Below are 13,332 nucleotides of genomic sequence, written 5' to 3' on the forward strand. Positions count from 1 at the left end.
AGACTCCTTGGATGTACAGGTAGGGGGACAGAGAGAAAGTAAGTGAGAGAGGGAGGGAAGGAGAAATGTCTCTGAATAAGACAAGTAGGGGCCAGACAGAGTTAAAGTCTTGTGAAACGGCCAGAAGAAAAGGAGAGCTAGATAGAAGTAGCGCAGCAGCCAGTGCTCATTTGCTCCATTCACTATGGAAAATGGGGCAAAGGCCAGTGAAGCCCACAACACAAATCCTCTGACCTGAACACAGAGTGAGACATTGTCATTGGACAGGATGCATGACTTAGTTTCTGTATGTGTAGGACAGGAACAGGATCAAAGGTGAATGAATCAGAGAAAGGTAAAGAGGATGTGTGTCTGTGTGCGTACGTGTGTGTGCGTACGTGTGTGTGTGTGCATGTGTATGCCTGCTTCGAGTGTTCATTGTGCATCTGAGCATTATTCAGTGCTTTTACTAGTCTTCACTAGTCTGTTATACACACAAACGCACGCACATGCACACGCACACACTTCCTTACACTTTCCTGCTCCAACCCTTGCTGTGTGACTGTTGTGTAATCTAATCATGGCTCTACTTCTTCCTGTGCTGCAGAGATAGCACAGACACGCTCTGCTTGAAGCAGAACGAGTGGAGAGAGAAACAAGAGCTAAGCTAGAGGGGATGAAAAAGGAAAGAGATGAGAAAAGGATGAGAGGGCAGAGGGATGATAGGATGGGATGACTGATGTATAAAAGTAGAGTGGAAAGAAAACAGAAAGAAGAAGGAGAAAGATGAGAAAACTGCTCGAGAGGTTTGATGAAGGTTTAACAGAATAGTGGGATGGAAGCAGAGATAGAACAGGAGATAGATGAGAAAAGGACATGAGCCAAAAGCAATGAAACGGATGACAGGAGAGAGATATAAAGCAAGAGAAAGATAATAGAAGAAAAGGAGAATGGTGGTACTAAATGCAACATCATGGACAGATAAAATGGAAATAATGAGAGAGATGTTCAGTGGCATTCAAGCCTACTCTGCCCTCAGTGGTGTGTCATGTAAAACTCGCTTTGGGTCCTGGAACTCGACCTTGGCAACTTTGGTGGTTCTCCGGGGGCCAAGCACTAATGCGCCCAGTGTGAACCAGTGTCCCACATCACATCACTTAAACAGCAACCCTTACTGACCTCAGCACAGTCTACTCCCACTGCGCCCTGCCTAATGCACCTCCATCTTACTGACTACAGCGCAATGAGAGACAGGGTCCCCTAACACACAACTCAACACTCCTCCATCTTACCAAACGGAGCACACACAGAGTGAAGAATCGATGCTCGATGGGGAAAGGCAAAGAGTGCACCGGATTCAGGAAGATTAACGAAAAGGTTAGTTCACTCTTTTAATAGCCTCAAGGGCAGATTAGTGACCCCACAGAGGCTGCATTCAGAAGGAGAAAAATAACACGATTTAGGTTTTAGGCTTCAAATAGTTGAAAACCTATAAAATAATGGCATACCCTTTTTTTAACGAATAAAAGTATCGAACAAGATCAAGATGTTTCACCTTTTTTTTTACTCTTTTTTACTTTTCCTCTAACTATCCACAAATGCTTCACCCAAATAATCTCCTCTCTTTTGTGCAGCAGTGCTTAATTTGTTGGGTATATGATGCATAGTGTCACCAAGCGGAAGGAGATGATGAATGGTACAAAAAAGAGTGAGAGCCTGGGGCCGGCCAAGAGCGCTTTGCTTCTGAACAGAAACTATTTACTTGTGCCTTAGAGGGGTCATATAAAATTATGTTACCAAACTAAAATGGTCCCTCGCCAAGTTTCTCCCTATACCACCTTGTGAAACACAACCGGCTCTCCTGCAAAGTGCTAATAAAATGCAGGAAGTCATTATGTGTAAAAATTAGATGTAAGGAAAATAGAGAGAGCTGTTTGCATCCCCCTGTATAAGCTGAAGAATTCTCACAGCAGTTTAGATGTGGCTAATATAAACTCCCTCCTATTCCCTGCATTCACTCTGCTTCTTTGTACATGAGTGGCTTTCATATCCACAGGGCTGCTGGAACTAACTATTCTGCTCTATTTCCTTTTAGATTTGTAAGACTGGCAGAACTAACTATTCCGCTCCAACTTCTTCCCCAGTCTCATTTGTCTATTTAGCTAAAACGCAACACAAATGGTGAGTCCCCCAGTGGGGCCAATGCAAAACACAGGAACGCTCCCCTTCGCCAGAAAGCAATTTGCGGCTGGTGCGATTAAGGGTATCCAATCACACTGAGCACACTCAGCTAAGACGGACGAGATGGGGAAGGTGGAGGCATTCGGAGGAAAGCTAATTCGATGCATAGCAAGTCTGTTGCCATGTATATGCGAGAACTAAATCTCCCCAGTATATTCAAACTGTATGGCCAATATTACTTTCATTTAAAAAAAATACTTAAAGCTTTGGAGAAGGCAGCCACCTATAGTGACAATAAGATTAGCATGTAGTCCATAAGAGCTCCAAGCTCTCTGTCTGTAATCAGTTGCTTTCCATAAGTGCATCTGAGCACATACCTTTGCTGATGACTCCTCAAATTCGAATCGACAAATAGTTCCCCTCTATTATATTTTTAAGACATCCAGAGCCCTCATTAGAATATTAGGAAAGTAGGTTGCTATTGATAGACCTTGTTGATATTGGGAGTGTGGAGATGAAGGCTACTAGGTCAGTGCTTCCTTGTAGATAAGTAAGACTCATTTTCTAAACAGCAGCCTTTCTTTGTCGAACTTGCTGACCTCTGTCAGTATCACAATGTACAGATAATCAATCGAGGGATCATGGCCATCCGACCCAATGACTCAGCATTCTGCCTCATGTTGGCCTTGCCTGGATTGCCTCACCTTTGTTCAGCAGAGTCATCTTTCTGAAAGTTGTGAACATAGGGGTTAGTGGGGGCAAAGCAGGGGTTTCATGCACTGTACCGATGTTGCCAATTACTTTCTGTCAATACATTGCTGACTTCTATTTACCCTCCTCTCTCAGGTCTGTCAGACATGGCAAAAGGAAGAGATAAGATGACTCCTTGTTCACTGCCAAAATGCGATAATGTGCTCTAAAGCAGCTGCAGATGTGTGACCGAGGGATTCAGCAGAAACCACAAGCGGCGAACACACAGCGTAGGCAACCTGGAGGATCAGTGCACCCACTAACTCCAATTACAGAGGAACAGATTCAATTTGTTGGAAGAGGCAGAGGACGAGCCATTATGGTGTTGCTAGCCAGGGGCAAAGTCAGGTTGAAAAAAAAAACAAAAAAACAATACTATAGAGAATTTTTGCTATTGTTGTTTACAGCAAGAGTTTCTTGGGTTTTATTTTTGTTTTGTTTTGTCTGTGCAGCCCTTTACTAAGTTAACAACCTGGGTAGAATTAAACTTCTATTTTCCTTTATAGCATTTATGGTCAATACATGTAGTAGTGTTAAAACTATTTTTGGCAACAGTCTATTTGTACAATTGTGATATATTTAACCATTTTAACCATTAAAGTACCCATAGAGGTGGTACAGCAGGTAGTATGGATGTCTTACAGCTCCTTTGGTTTGATTCTTACCTCTTCCACTCTGATAATTAATTTTCGGTTCAGAATCAACAGCATAAATTCATTGAGCCAATCATGTGTCAATAGAAAAATCTGGTCGAGGTGTTGTGGTAATTTGAGGAATGATTTCCTAGCACAATTCGGGGCAAGGTAATATAATTTGAATGCCACTCCCTATTTTAGTATTGTTGCTGATCATGTGCACCCCTTCATATCCACATTTGAACTACGTTCTAATATTACTACTGCTACTTCCAGCATTAATATGCACAATATCACAAAGCAAAAGCTGTCTTAAACTGGTTTTGAGATCTTGACAATGATTTCATTGTTCTTGTCACCTTCACAGTCACTGATTCTGAATCCAATAGATGTAACAGAAATGGAGATTTACAGCATGAAAGTGAAGAAATTGAATGATGCAATCATAACCATAGCTCAAAGAAATCTTGTAGAATCCATGCCCTGACAAATGGAGACAGTTCTGCGAGCAAAGGGAGACTCTGCCATGTTTTAGTATAGTGTTCCTGATAAAATGTTTGGTGAGTGTATATGACTATATCTTTTTGTGTGGTGCCCTGTGATAAACTGGTGGTGAATGAATTAATGTGTACACATAGACATGCAGTCTGCATCCATAGATTAACAACTATTAACTGTTGACATCATTTGATTCAGTTATACTGGTACATGGTTGTCACTTGACAGGTGGTAGACAGTATATGACTGGTTTGTTTACTGTTTATAGAATGTCTATTGGTTGTTTATTGTGTAATATTAGCTAGACAGAATTGTTGGAAATTCTTTTAATGCTTGTGAGATATTATTGGTTTGCTGGCCCTTGATGGATTTATTTATATTTTCGTTTTCCACTATTCGAGAAAAGTCAGCTGTGCAAACACAGCATTTAATCCAATCAGAAAACAGCAGTGTATTTAGACTCTATTTAGACAAAAATGGCTGCAGGTGGCACAGTGATGCAGTAGTGTATGCCCTGTGATGGACTGGCATGCCATTCAGTGTGTATTCTTATCTTTTTACTGGTGTTCCCAGGAAAGGTGCCAGATCCACAGCATCTCTGATCAATATAAAGCAGATACTTTATGAATAAATGCGTTGGGTGCACAAGAGAAAAGTACATACTAAAATTTCTGAACCTGTGTTTTTGTTAGGTTTCTTTAAGTTTTCTACAACAATAAAGACTGCGTCATTAAAGTCAAAAGTCTAAAAAAAAAATCATAATAACAAGTATATTTAATGCTACTTAAACACTTTTGCAAAATGTATACTCCTAAACTATAAATAATAAGTTTCATATTTGCATGTTTGGTCTACACAGTTCAATGTATTTCAGTAAATAGTCTTGTAAATATTGTAAAATGTGCAATGTACAATAATCAGATGAACCCCTTCTGAACTCAAGCCTTTTACTGACCTCACCTGACCTCTCAGTCTCATCAGCTTATACTAGATCTAGTAGAGCCTGAAGGGTGCCACTACAGCAATAGGGATAAGAGAACCCTCTGTGATGGGTGGATTACAAGCCGGTGCTAGCAGTGTGGGCCCTGGCCTTAGCTCCACTTTGGCAGGCAAAATATGCTGACCCTGCCATTCTGCTAAGTCCCCTCATTCAGCATCTCAATGAGCTACTGACAGGATCTGCCTTCCTCACGCAGCAGGATGCTGCTGGACTTTTAAACCTTTTGGAATAGTTCGAGCTAGCCGGCTAGGTCGGCTCACTATTAACAACAGCCACTTTTGAATGTCATCAGCACACCTGCTGCCATTCACTTCACATTCTTTAACATGTTTTGCTGCTGTTATGTTAATTACTGGTGCAGTAGGAAAAAGCAAGACCAGAAGGCAGTGTTCTGGAATGCTGATCAAATCTCTACGGGTGTGTACAAAACTGTCTAATATGCTTCATCTCTTCTAATTTGTTGTTTTCCTTGTTCCTTGTTTGTGACTCATTAATTTGTTTTCATGCTCTACATTTAGTATTCATGCTTCATTTTGGCTTTTTCTGCTTTTCATATTTATTTCATATGCCTGTTTATTTGCATTTGTGCTTTGTGATTAGTATTCCTCTTCTTCCCACTACTGACTATTATGAACAAGTCAACCACCATAGTCTTTTTAAGCACTTAAAATTACAATATCCAAAAATGCACGTCTTTGAGCGTGCCACTTTTCATACATCTTTCATGCACACACACTCACACTCACACTGTACACTCTTACTCAATGACATGTAAAACAAGTCCCTGCAGGGGGAGAGATGTAGTGCACCTCTCACTGAATTACATGCTTCTGACTCATGCAATCTCACACTCTTACACACACACACACACACACACACAGTTGAGACTGTCTCTACTCCATGCCTGAGCTCCTATCTCCTTAATCCTCTTACAGACCGTGTGTCATACTGACACACATTCCTCCAGTCACACACTCCACTATCGGGGATGCATTCTCTCACCTCTACATCCTGCACCTATCAATTAATCAGTGCTAATGTAATATCAGACTATCTCCACCACTATCAGACCCAGCATCATGCCACGGATTTCCAGTCCAATACCTCCTCAAATGCTCGCCCAAGGACAGCGCTCAAAGCCTGTAATCTCATTAAGAGCATAGACGGCAATTAAAAGGCCGGTACAGGACAAGGTGATGGAGAAGGGCAAGTGTGAAGGTAATGCAGGAGGAAGCCATGAGCAAGACATGGAATTAATTGGCACCTTATTTGGTCACATGTCACAGATGATGACGTGAGGTGTGTAAATGTTTGTAAATGGAAGAAACGTGTCACACACAGTAGAAGTAGAGGAAGCTGGTAAATCTATGAGAGAAGATACTCCCAACAAGAAGGACAGCAACTGCTCAAGTCAGAGAAAAGGTTCTGCTGAGGAAAAATGGCTAAAATTGGTCTCTAGAGAAAGTGAAAAAAAAGTGTTTAGATTTATTTAATGGAAGGTCACACAGGAAACTTCTTTATGAAAAGAAATGGGAATTTCACAAGTCAATATAAAATGTCATGTTCACCCCCTAAACCACCCCTAATGGGTCTGCAGACAATTTAAGTGGCAATATTTTTGCGACTGTTCTTTTCCTGTCAGTGGATAATTATGTAATTCTTAAACACTTATACAATTTAGTGTTCACAAACATGACATTTGCACAATTTATTTTCTGAAACACAATGGAAAAGGAAATTAGGCTAAAAGGTTTTGCTTTCCAGCTGTAATGGAGTCGGATTTCAAGATGTCAGAACTAGTAGGAAAGTGAACTTCTCAAGCACAAATCATTTAAAAAGCACTTTAAATACAGGAATCATTTCTACAGCTGGTTTACAATCTTAAGCAATATAAAAGACACAAACCAACTCTTCTCGTATCAGTGTAAAACAAAGCTAATTCAACTCTAATGTTGGAGTAGTTTAATATATGTTTTGTGCAAATGCATGCAATGTAAAAGAAAGAAATATATTAGCATTAATTCATTTTGCAAATGTATTCATACTGCACCACTAACAGTATGATTTATGAATAGCGAGGAAAATATGAATGTGAATGTATTGTCCTCCTTTTTAGGATGTCCTAATCCTCTGGTTCCTTCAAACTGTGGGCTGAAAAAGATTAATTCTATCAGACATTAGTTATAAAATACTTGTGATGTATGTAGATAGCTGCTTTAGACCACAAACTCTGAGGTAGTATTTCTGTCTGTCAAACATAGTCTATCTCATATGCTAAGCTAGATTGAGGTTTTCACATTCAGATCTATCTGTACCATTTTGAGATGTGGCCAGCTCTGTAGAGAAATGGGGATACGGAGCAGTTTAGCAGTCAGTTTTAACATACTGCAAATAGACCAACAGAGTAAAATCAAGCAGTGACTGATGTTTGCATGGGCAGCTGGAGTAAGTAAGACAGATGGAATAGGAACAGATGGAAAAGCTAGGGGAAAAAAACCCACATATGAAATAATAAACAGAACAGAATGCTTTATATGGAGTGACAAGAGGAGCGATGTGGAGAGAGGGATATAGGTATAGCCTTAGAAGAAAAGCCAGATGAAAAAAGTGCTGTGTGAAATAAAGTCTGATTTGGGACCTCAGGGAGGCTGATGTGTGCTGAGAGAAACACAGTCATCTGTTCTTGTCCATGTCCAAAAATGACAGATAGACAGGCCACAGGGAACATGACCAGCTTAACCTTTCCAGTGGTCTTATTGAGTATGTGTGCATGCCATGATTTCTTTGTGGAATTTTCTTTGAAATTCACAAACAGTTTTACAAGATTACCCATTAACCTTAATTATAAAGGTGACTGAAGACTAATAGGCTTAAGAGTCATTAACGATTATCCAGAAACTCCTATTTATTTCAAATATTATAATTTGTGATGCTAAAGATTGGCCAGATTCAACAAATATGTATCCATAACTACATTTATTTATAACTAGTATTTTTTGGCTGATCAAAACAGTGTAGGTGTGACGGTACTGGCTGACGTCAACACATGCAGAGTGCTAGTGTTAGAAGAGTGCGTAGGAATAGAAGAGTGGCACTTCCACAGTGTTTTATTATGGCTTGTTTGCATATCACTGCTGCAACTCTTCTGTCTGCTAATTCATTAAGCTACACTGACCAACAGAGCATGAACTGCAAGCTCACGCATCCCCTCTTCATGCCTAATATCATGCAGTTGGTCACAGGGGTCATGTCGCTCAGCGAGACGATATTATTATTACATCACTATGTTATATTTATATATTTTTTTTTATTATACAAAGGCAACAAAATGTGTGTATTACAATGTATTAATTGCATACAAATATATCTTGTTTAGCTTTCTGCAGTATTCTATTAGTCCTGATTATCTTTATCAAAGTAATTCTCCTGCACATCCAGTAATAGTAATTCACATTCTTTTTCCTGAAAAAAATCACCAATACCTTATCGTGTTTAAAATATATTTTTAAGAAATTCTAACTACATACATTGCTCACACAATGACAATTCCGTGAGGTAGAAGTCATTCACTTCTGTGGTCGAGGTATAAAAAAGGAACTCGCATAACTATCTGACAGTTTTAGATTTATATTTTGGTAAACCTGCTGTCACCTCTAACAAATATACTGTTGCTACACTCAATACTAGGCCAGAAATAACAGCAGAGAAAAATAACATAGGGGAAATTTCTCAACTAAAAAAAAGAAAACAAACAAAACACAATGTTCTTTCTTTCTTCTGTCAGTGGACAGTTCACAGAAGCTAAAGATAATAGTAAAAGACTAATTATGAAAATGATTTGACCAGGGCTTTAATCTCAAAGCTGCATATGAAAGGTGCATATGAGTTTTTATATCACACTTCACGACAAATCCCCCTGTGCTGAAATAGCACCTGCAGTGTTTTATATCCAGACTCAGATGAACACAGCAAGGGCTAATTCAGTCTTGGAGATTTTGCAGAAATAGGCTCTAATAAATGTGCATTATCATGATAGCACTACATTCACATGGACGTGTGTATGTATGTATATATACGATATAAAACACTGCAGGTAAACCAAAACCTGAAAGACCTGGAGAACTGTATTGAGGAGTGGGCCAAAATCCCTTCTGCAGTGTGCAAACCTGGTCAAGAACTACAGAAAAAGTCTGGATTCTGTAATTGTAAACAAAGGTTTCTGTACCAAATATTAAGTTATATTTTTCTATTGTATCAAATACTTATTTCATGCAGTAAAATGGAAATATATATATATTTTTTTAATTATACAATGTGATTTTCTGGATTAGAGTAGATTAGATTAGATTAGATTAGATTAGATTCTGTCTCTCACAGTTGAGGTGTACGATGAAAATTACAGATCTCTCCGACAGATCTTTGTAAGTGGGAAAACTTAAAAAATCGGCAGTGTATCAAATACTTATTTGCCCCACTGTATATTATATAATATATAGAATATTATAATAAACTATATACAATATGTATAATATTAAATATACCTTTTCCAGCATGTAAAAATTCAGCTCCATGAAGTTATGGTTTACATGGATTGGAAGGGAAAGATCTTGAGTGGCCTGCTATAGAGGTCTGACCTCAACCCTACTAAACACCTTTTGGTGGGATGAATTGGATGATTGACTGCACCCCAAGCCTCCTCTCCCTACATCAGTACAATGATTCAATGAGCACAAATCTTCATAAGCACACTTCTAAATCTAATTAAACATCTTTCCAGAAGAGTGGAGGTTTTTCTAACAGACACAATCTAAAATGAGAAGCTAAAAAATGACATACAAATCTTATGGGCAGGTGTCCAAAAATGTCGTAAATATAACAAATATATAATATGCAATATTGAAATGACAGAAAGGATAGATTTGGGAAGCTAAAACAGAACCTAACATATCTCTATATATTAATATTGTGTTCATTTGTAACTCAGATAGCATGAAGCACTTTTTTTGGGTGTCTTGGGCAGCTCCAGAGGTTTGTCACTCACCAGCGTTCTCACATTGTTAGAGCCATGAAGAAAAAAAAAAAAGCTGGGAGAGAAGACACCTATTGTCTTTTCGCCTTCTCTTTTACACAATGTGTGCCTAAATAGCTCACCACAGGAGGCCAAATCTATTCAATGGTTTCGATGATAGATGAGGATTTTCGGGAAGCCAGAAAAAAAAGTGGAAAATGTGTTTTACCGTTTTTGTATTGTTATTTACATCAAAAGTCACTGTAGGCCATGAGGTTTGAAAATGTATTTTCGTTCAAACAAGCCCTCATCTCATCATTGATGCTATGTTGATATCATTTCAAAATGCAAACTATAAGTACATATTAAATAATCTTTGACGTTGGATAATACTCATTCACTTTCAGTAAGGCGTTTATCTTGGCCAGGATAACTCTTGATCTGGAGCCTATTCCAAAAAAACTAGATATCATGATGCATTGCAAATTATGAAATATCTCTCTTACTTTCCAGCCAATCATTAGTCATCTACAACCTCCAGAGAACTCCTTATACTGGATATTCAGTCATGGGATTTGATTAAAATTGCATCATATTGTTCAGTGGAACAACAACATAATTTATTTGAATGTTGCATGAAAGCCTCCTAGACTTAATGGTCCATTTGTTAAAACGGACCTTTTGACAAAATTTTATTGTCTGAAATTCTAAATATATAAACATTACAAATGGTTATACTCTATTTTTTATAGTTATATACTGCTATGTAATGATATGCTGGTATTTTTGTATATAAAAAAAAATCATTTACCCCTTTTCTTAACGAGCATTTGAATCTTTAAAATATTTAAATTAGCAATAAAAACAATTTTAAATATTTGACTAGTTATTCTTCTAAGGATCTGGTGTAAAAAAAAGTCAAATAAAGAAAGAACTGTTTTAGTGTATGAGAGTAAGTTTTGTCCATTATTACACAGCTGTCCCTGTGTGACCATTTCCACCACAGCCAACAATTTTGCCATTACATAACAGTTCTTTTTCCTGGTAAGTTAGTCTCAGGAAACAGCATGCAACTTGTCAGTTATGAAAGCAGACTATGTAGTAACAGGTATCATCCTAATTCTGTCAAATTAGTCCACAAAATATGACAATGTTGAAATTGTGAACGCCCAACCCAAATTTAGCATGAAAAAGGAGACTGCCATATTGATTTCATAGTTTTAACATTTCATTTCTTTCATCATGATTTTCACTACAGAATTAATGGAGGTGAAAATCTGATAATTTGTTGTTATTTAAGTGTTTTCACATGTATGAATCATGTTACAGTGTAAAAAAAAACCTTATTTCTTTTACATTACTATGTGTATTTACTGCATAATTCTTTTTCCTAATTTAAATATTATCTGTTGCATAACAGTGTTCTCCAATGATGCAAGAAATGTGTTTACTTTTGGACCTTTATATTATTCAGAAAGTACATGAAGTTGAATATTGTTGTTTTTGTTTTTTTTCCAGCCTTCGACTGCCCAATTTCGGTAAACTCTGCCCAACATAGCCTTAGATTCCTGTTCTTGGCTGACAGGATTGGAGCTTGATGTTGTTTTGCTACTGTTGCTAATCCACCATAAGTGTTGTGTGATGTTTTTCTGCTCAGCACGGTTGTAAAGAGTATTTATTTGTTCTGTCAGTTCAAACCAGTCTATTCATTCTTCTGTCATCATTTCCAACAAATGCATCCACAAAGCTGATGCTCACTGGATGTTTTAATTTTTTCCCCATTCTGAATAAAAGTTAGACACAGGAGACCAGCAGTTCCTGAAATACTAAAAACGAACACATCTGATAGTTAAAACCATGCCACCCACAAAGATCGATTTTTTTCTTCTTTTGTGACCTGTAGCTGAATAATTTTGGCTGCATAATAGGCTGAGGGTATAATTGAGCGAAATAGGTGTTCCTGATAAAGTGATAGACTGTATAGGTAAAGATGTATGTACAGTGGGGCAAAAAAGTATTTAGTCAGCCACCAATTGTGCAGACTTACAGAAAAGTTTGATCTCTGTCATTGCCAACAAAGGGTATAAAACAAAGTATTGAGATGAACTTTTGTTATTGTTTAAATACTTATTTTCCACCATAATTTGCAAATAAATTCTTAAAAAAGTTTTTTTTTTCTCAATTTGTCTCTTATGGTTGAAGTGTACCTTTAAATTACAGGCCTCTCTCATCTTTTTAAGTGGGAGAACTTGCACAATTGGTGGCTGACTGAATACTTTTTTGCCCCACTGTACATTAGGGGTGTAAGTGTACACATATTCGTACCAAGATATTTCGGTACAGGGCTTTCGCTTCATGAAATCCTTTTTACGAGCAGAACAAAGTCTCAGGACCGTTTTAAGTGGCGGACTGCAAGTTTGTTTAGTCTCCACCTCGCACCTTTGGCACATTTTTTTATTACTAAACTTGAAAACATACATAACAATGCCAAGGGTGTAAAAACAAAAAACTACTGTTAGCGCAGTCTCACTGTGGCTACACGCTCCGTACCGAAAATAAATTTTTGTTTTGCGCATCTATTAGCCACGAACTTTTTTTGCCCAGTTTTCCAAATTCCACATACTGAGAGAGTAAATGAATGAAGGATGGAAGAAATGAAGACATTTGTTCAAGTATGCTGAAATTAGTTGAGCAGTTAGGTGGATCATATGTTTAGAAAATTTAATACTAAATGTAAAACACACACACACACACAAACACACACACACACACACACACACACACACACACACACACACACACACACACACACACACACACACACACTGACATAAATCTGAATTACCCAAATGGTGTCTAACAAATGTAAACTATTTTATTTTGACATTTATTTATTTTTATTGAATACATTTAATCTGTGCTAATTTAATTTAACAATCAGTTTAATTAATATAATAAAAAGTGAATATTAATAATAATTAATTCTTTTGATTTTATTTCTCTAAAATATTATTTTATATACAGTATTTATTTAATGAAGCAGGCATTTTATTTTAAAATGTTGAAAAGATGTAAACAACTGTTCAAATGTTGATAATCACAAACGTTAATAATAATAAACTGCATTAATAAAATAAAACGGCAAGCAATTTTATGTTTTGCATTTCTTCCCCTTAACTGTACCGAAATCAAAACGAACTGTGACTATATATATATATATATATATATATATATATATATATATATATATATATATATATATATATATATATATATATATA

At 37.3% G+C, this 13,332-nt stretch overlaps 1 long non-coding RNA gene across 1 annotated transcript; it reads left to right on the forward strand.

Moving 5' to 3' along the window:
- The first annotated feature begins 593 nt into the window (after positions 1–593).
- Positions 594–8,423, forward strand: LOC310724216. The gene is made up of 2 exons (XR_014532999.1): positions 594–1,356; positions 3,007–8,423. It is a non-coding gene; the product is annotated as an uncharacterized lncRNA (long non-coding RNA).
- Positions 8,424–13,332: the final 4,909 nt, after the last annotated feature.

This window comes from Silurus aristotelis (assembly GCF_946808225.1).
Source record: "Silurus aristotelis genome assembly, chromosome: 3".
Classification (NCBI taxonomy): Eukaryota; Metazoa; Chordata; class Actinopteri; order Siluriformes; family Siluridae; genus Silurus; species Silurus aristotelis.